This window comes from Tasmannia lanceolata, unplaced genomic scaffold (assembly GCF_043159265.1).
Source record: "Tasmannia lanceolata isolate RefF3 unplaced genomic scaffold, GAP_Taslan_0.1 ptg000008l, whole genome shotgun sequence".
In the NCBI taxonomy this organism is placed as follows: domain Eukaryota; kingdom Viridiplantae; phylum Streptophyta; class Magnoliopsida; order Canellales; family Winteraceae; genus Tasmannia; species Tasmannia lanceolata.
Genome location: NW_027518685.1, coordinates 4,674,200 through 4,680,707, shown reverse-complemented (window position 1 = coordinate 4,680,707; position 6,508 = coordinate 4,674,200). Strand labels below are relative to the sequence as shown.

The 6,508-nt window shown below is 36.5% G+C and overlaps 1 long non-coding RNA gene and 1 pseudogene across 3 annotated transcripts; one reads left to right on the top strand and one right to left on the bottom strand.

The window, feature by feature from the left end:
• Positions 1 to 1,232: 1,232 nt before the first annotated feature.
• Positions 1,233 to 1,826, top strand: LOC143882470 (flavonoid 3',5'-hydroxylase 1 pseudogene; annotated as a pseudogene).
• A 110-nt stretch (positions 1,827 to 1,936) lies between these two features.
• LOC143882591 (uncharacterized) lies at positions 1,937 to 6,233 on the bottom strand. 3 transcript variants are annotated; one of them, XR_013252277.1, is made up of 4 exons: positions 6,010 to 6,233; positions 5,541 to 5,639; positions 5,053 to 5,138; positions 1,937 to 2,387 (listed from the first exon to the last, which is right to left on the bottom strand). It is a non-coding gene; the product is annotated as an uncharacterized LOC143882591 (long non-coding RNA). The 3 variants fall into 3 exon arrangements; XR_013252278.1 differs by having other exon boundaries at positions 1,937 to 2,324; XR_013252276.1 differs by having other exon boundaries at positions 5,053 to 5,639.
• Positions 6,234 to 6,508: the final 275 nt, after the last annotated feature.

Here is a 6,508-nt window from a genome sequence, read left to right as displayed (position 1 = left end):
CTATTTGAGAAATTCATCCTGTACTTGATGTTGATCAAGACTCGAGCGCAAAGTCTCTGTAGAGGTGTAATGGTCCCTGGCACTGGCTGTTTCATCTAATTATGCTATAGAGGGCTTATAATGTACCCTTTACCTGTTTTTTTAGGACTTCAATATAAGTGTTGGCTTTAATTGTTGGCTCCATGTAAGTTTGTAACTCAAAACCTTGGGGTGAGTTTTTGTCACCTACTATAGCTTGAACAATTATTTCATCTTTTTTATACTGTGTATCTTTAGCTTAAGAGAAAACAATATACGGTACAAGAATCCCAATCTTCTGATCCACTATACTTCAATACTCCAACTCCTGTGTGACACCTCTGTTTTTGGGTTGCTCGTACACGTGGCACACGTGGACCCCTTTTCTGGGTTGGATGCATACGTGGATTTTTAATATCAAGGAAACGGTGCACAGTTGCGCCGCAAGGTCTTGTGAAATAACCAATTACTCCAAAAGCTTAAGAGAGTTTGTCTTATTTAAAATTTATACTTCGGCAATTCCCCTCACATGTGGCCCTTCTTGTTTTGGGTTGGCCGCACACGTGGATTTTTATTGTCAAAGAGTAGTTGGTTTTTCAACCCAGGAATAGCTTGCTCCAAAAACTTAAGCTGTTACATTTGGTGTTATGTAATCATTTATACTTCAACAGGTCAGTGTCCATGATTTCCTCAACAACACCAACCTCGAGGCGGGCCAGGCTGTCCGACGAACGGAGGTTCGCTGGATGATCAACAGACTGTATGCGAAAGCTGGAACCCCGGTTATTGTGGGTGAGTACATAACTCAAACGATCTTCAACACCATGACCAGAACACTATGGGGTGGGTCACAGAGTGGAGATGAAGGAACTGCTATAGCAGCGGAGTTTGAGAAGGTGCTAAAAGACTTGATGGTTCTGTTGGGAAAACCCAATATTTCTGATCTATATCCAATTATAGCCCCGTTGGATGTGCAAGGCACGCGGCGCAAAATAAAGAGGCTCATGTCATTTTTCGATCGAATCTTTAACACCATTATAAATCAACGGACAGAGATGAATAAAGTGGGAGGAGAGAAAGAAGCCAAGGATTTTCTGGATATCATATTGCAGTTGCACAATGGTTCTGATCCCAAAACTCAATTGACCATGTCCCACGTCAAGGCCCTGTTGCTGGATTTAGTGGTCTGACGGACAGAGACGGTGTCGACCACAATGGAATGGGCTATGTCAGAGATGTTAATGAGTCAGAAGATTATTAAGAAAGCGCAGGAAGAACTAGACACAGTGGTGGGGAAGGATAACATTTTACTGGAGTCTCATCTTCCCCAATTGCATTATATTGAAGGGATTGCCAGAGAGGTGCTCCGTCTACACCCTGGGCTGCCTCTTTTGGTACCCCGATGTCCAAGCGTACCGGCCACCCTCAGCGGATACCACATCCCATTGGGAACAAGGATCTTCATTAATGTGTGGGCCATACAGAGGGACCCATCACTTTGGGAGAACCCATTGGAGTTCATGCCGGAGAGATGGTTCAGTGCAAGCAATGGTGAACTGGATATGAAGGGTAGCGATTTCCGTTTCTTTCCATTTGGGTCAGGGAGGAGGGTCTGTGTAGGGATTAACTTGGCTGAAAGGATGTTAACCATCATCTTGGCTTCCTTACTTCATTCCTTCGAATGGAGTCTACCAGAAGGGACGAAGCTGGATCTTGAAGACAGATTCGGCCTTGTCATGAAGAAAAGGAATCAACTCGTGGCTATCCCTACACCTCGGTTATCAAACCCAGAGCTCTCTGCTGCTTAAATTGAGAATAATTGAATAAGCCTCAGCGGGGATGGTGGTCGTATGGCATTAAGTATTTGGCTAAATAGTATTTTATTTTCTCCTTTCATGTACTGTATTGTTTTGCATCACTGAAGTTGCCTTAAGGTTTTACTACTGTAATGGACCGATTAATGCTTAAATTATGTTTAACCAACCACAGATCCATCAAAGAAATTTAAATATGTTTGGTGCTAGTGGGACTAACCGCAGAAGTAAATTTATATAAACCGTGTTCTCATTGCATTGATAAAGAAACCGAGAAGCATTACAACAAAGACAAATTAAAGGAAGAAGACACTGGACACTAGAATCTTAAATTACAACCTTGAGATCATAACTGTTGTATGTCTATAAATTACAACCTTAAGCAGATATTCAATATTTTTTGCCAGGATCTACCTAAAGAATTATAGCACTAACCTCCCTCCAACAACTATGTTCATCTAGAATTGTATCACATCACATACCTTGTTTAAACTGCTATGCATACCCACAGTTAATAAACATCAAAAGCTATTGCCAAAACTGGGGCAGGTAGAACTATAAATAGCTTGAAACATGAAGAAATTGTAAGAAACTGTAACAAATTATCAAACGAAAATAGGAAAAGAAAGCGAAAAGAAGAAGAATAAGAATCAGGTTTAATAAGCTAAATCTCAAACTCTTCATAATTTGATCAAATCATCCATTTTGATCAAATCAAGTAAACAGTGTTTATAATACTGGAATGAAAACAGAAAATCAGCCCTTTTATGCTGTCAATTTACATTTGGATTTTTTTACTAAAGTACATCACCAAACCATAAATTTGGCACGAGACAATTGAGTGAATGTTTAACTGTCATAAGTGAAAGAAAAGATACTTCATAACCAAGAAATTCAATCATTTAGGATTGAACTTTTTCCCAGTGAAACAGTATCAAACAAAAGAATATACAGCTATTTTCAAGTCAGTCAGGATCTGTTAGGTCTTTGTTTTCTAAAGTGGACCCAAAAAACTAAAAAACAGCAACCAGAGCAGAAAATTTTTCGCAAATTCTAGGAAAATTATAGCCAAAACACCCTAGGTATTAGCGAGTGACTCAGAGCAATGAAATACGCATAGTGAAAAAACACCATAAAACAAACTGCAAAGAGTAATGTAACAGAGATGTAGCAGAGAAAACATCTGTAGATATTGCAAATGAGCTACAAAGAAAAAAGTGATGATGCTACTAGAAAAATAAAAATCTTGAACCAAAGTGTTGTTCAAGTTTTATTCGGAGGGACCTTCGATTTATGTGTAGTTCAAGTTTTATTTAGAGGGACCTTCGATTTATGATGATTCCCCTCTAAATAAGCATAATCATATCATTTCCTTGTAAATTGTGTAATGGAAAAGTAATCTTGTTCTTCCAGAATTTTTTTTCATGCAGTCCAAACAGGGCCTACATTTTTTTTGGGCAGTCCAAGTTTTATATTAAAATTACCAAAAAGAAAAAGTCAGAAATTTTATCCCAAATTACAATCCCATAATCAAACACAACACATCTAACTGGAAATTACAGATTCATGAATTATGTACGTGTGTGTGATTGAGGTGGATTCCATGGCTTACTTGGGGCATGTGCAACATATAAAATTTTTCCATGAGGAAAATACATAAAATAACTCATTGAGAAAATGCTTCACAACAACATGATGATGAAAATGGCAATTTGTGGGAGGCATGTTGCTGAACCTGATGAGCAAAAAACATCTGAAATCTTCTACTGGCACTTTTGCAAGTTATGCAAATAAATTTATTGAGGCATTTTGTGCAGTCAAAACTTTAACAACGAATAAGATGGATGATGGTGAGGATAGCGAATGACAAACTGTCAGTACGATGATGATGGAGGGCATCAACTATTCAATGAAGAATCATATGAATAAATGACATTCCAAAGAGCTACATCAAGGACTCACATGTGAACGAAGCCAACTCAGGATTAGCAATCTAAGAGAGGTGCAGATAGCCTACAGGAGATCCCATGCAGCCTCAATGGTAATGGGAAGTTCAATTCAATCCATATTTGCAATGGAGAGAACAAATAAAACCAAAAATATAAACAGAGCATACACTAAATGCTATTTACCCCCCAAAATTTAAAAAGAACCAGATGATCAAAGTCTTAAAATCATTCAAATCATATCTAAGGAGCCATAAAGGATGAAAAGATTGTCTAAGACTATGTGCATTACTTTTTTTCTAAGAAATAAAAAGGAAGGCCTTATGTATTTGTCAGACATTTTCAATCACCCCAATCAGCTTTAAGATCATCAAATTGATCAAGCCAATGTGTATTCCATCTCTTATTTTAATTGTCTTGGTAACATTGGCACGTACAATTACCATTCAAAAAAAAATTTAAAATAAAAAAATTGGCAAAGACAATAGACAAATCCATGGTCAATAGCCATCATCTATGCAACACACCTATTTGCATCAGTACCCTAGAGCTACATCAGGGATTCACATGTGAACAAAGCCAACCCAGGATTCGCAATCTAAGAGAGATACATATAGCCTATTGGAGATCCCATATAGAGTCAATGGTATGGAAAGTTGAATTCAATCCACATTTACAATGGAAAGAACAAATTAAACAAAACATACACAAAATGCTATTTACCACCCAAAATTTAGAAAAGAACCCGGAGATCAAAGTCTAAAATTCGTTACCCACATTAAGCCCATATATAAGAAGATAAAAAACATAAATTTGAATAAAAATACAGATGCAAATCATGTATACATAGCGATAAGATATGAAAAAAATGCCTAAAACGATGCGTATTATTACTTTGCTTTATCTAAGAAAGAAACAGGATGCACTTTGCACTTGTATAAGAATTTTAATGACCTCAATCAGCTTTACGACATCAGAATGATCAAGTCAGTGGGTATGAGTGAAGTTCCAATGGCCAATGATAACTTATAAATATTTATCATCGTTTTCCCCAACACCTTTAAAATGGGTTTTAATGAACTTAAAATCTTAAAAAAAAAAAATCAAAGTTCAAGAAACAATATATTTTAAAAAAAAGAACGAGAATTTAACAAAAACGGTACCCAATTCAATCAATGTTATCCCACAAACACTGGCCCATGCTAGGAAATCAGCAATATGAAAACTTAATGTACATGCGATAAAAAAAAGACACATAAAGCAAAAGATATTACCTGCTCATGGTGGCAGAGACAGATGTGCAGATGTGCAGATGTGCAGATTAGCAGGACTCATGGCGATGGAGATCAAAATTAAGTTCCTTTGATAACATGTAAAATACCTCTCATCATTTTCCCAAACCTTTAAAATGTTGAATGAACTTAAAATCTAAAAAATAAAATCCAAACTTCAAGAAACAGATATATAAAAGACAACATAATGGCATAACATAATAGCATTTGACCTGATGATAGAGAAAATATATATAGGTCCTCCCCTTTGTCTAACATTAATTCATTAATAAAATGAATATCTGTATCCACAACTATTGTCTCAAATATATGATAGAAGAAAGGAAATAGAAATACCTCGATGAACCACGTATATGGATGACATACATAACATATTTGAGCTTAGTTCTGAGGTCATGGATCTAACTTTAAGCATAATTGTTTTACGATATTGGTTTAGATAGTAGCATCTCTTAACGTTTCTTTCATACCTCAAATGCCTGGAACTTTGGAACTTAACATTGATCATGCTTGTGATGCATATCTATTTAGTTCCAGCTTCTAACATCAAAAGATTGGTATACAATGTCCTGCAAAACATAACAGATAAAAGGTTACAGCCTACATTGTAAGCAGGAAGATCTAATCAGCCCAACAGAATGCATCATTATAAAGAAACAAAGCCAATTCAAACTGCATGTAACAAATACCTCAAATACAGAAGTCTCATATCTCATGATAGAAAATGTAATCCTTAACGATCATACCATAAACATATCAAAAATTATATAGATGCCAATATACAAACATAGAAAGTGAGCCTAAATTCCACAATCAAAGAAATAAATCAGAGAGGTTGCATCTTTTCCTATGATAGAGTCCAATCAAAAATTTGAAAAAAAAAATACAGAAACTATAATGTTTCAGTGCACACGAAAATCAAAGGAGTTATTCCTCTACCTTTCATTTCTCGGTAATTTCATCGAGCCCTTCGTGTGCACAAGAAACATCTATGGAAAATCAAGGGAATTATACTCTAACACACTTTCCCAACACCTAATACCATGCAATTCTTTAAGCAGAATGTGAACCCACTCTGGATACATACTGTAATATTCCATAGAGCTATCATGGAGCCCTAGGTCCCTAAGTGATGAAACTCAAAATTCAATGAAGGGTCAGGATTTCTGTAGTAAACTACGAAAAAATCAAATATTGATGCCTACAACTTATATGAAGTTAAGATAGATACAAGTAAAACGAAAAGATTAAACTTATTTTACTACATCAATGGTCATTCTCCAGATTTGGTGGATTCCTTATCATGTCACCAACATGATGTTAGGTACCTTACCTATACCCGAAAAGCTCCAAAGCTGATGGAACGCGTTAGGCAAGGCCCTATAAACCTGTCCCATACCAGGCTGGGTCCCACCCAGTCCCATACCTAGGCGGGCCC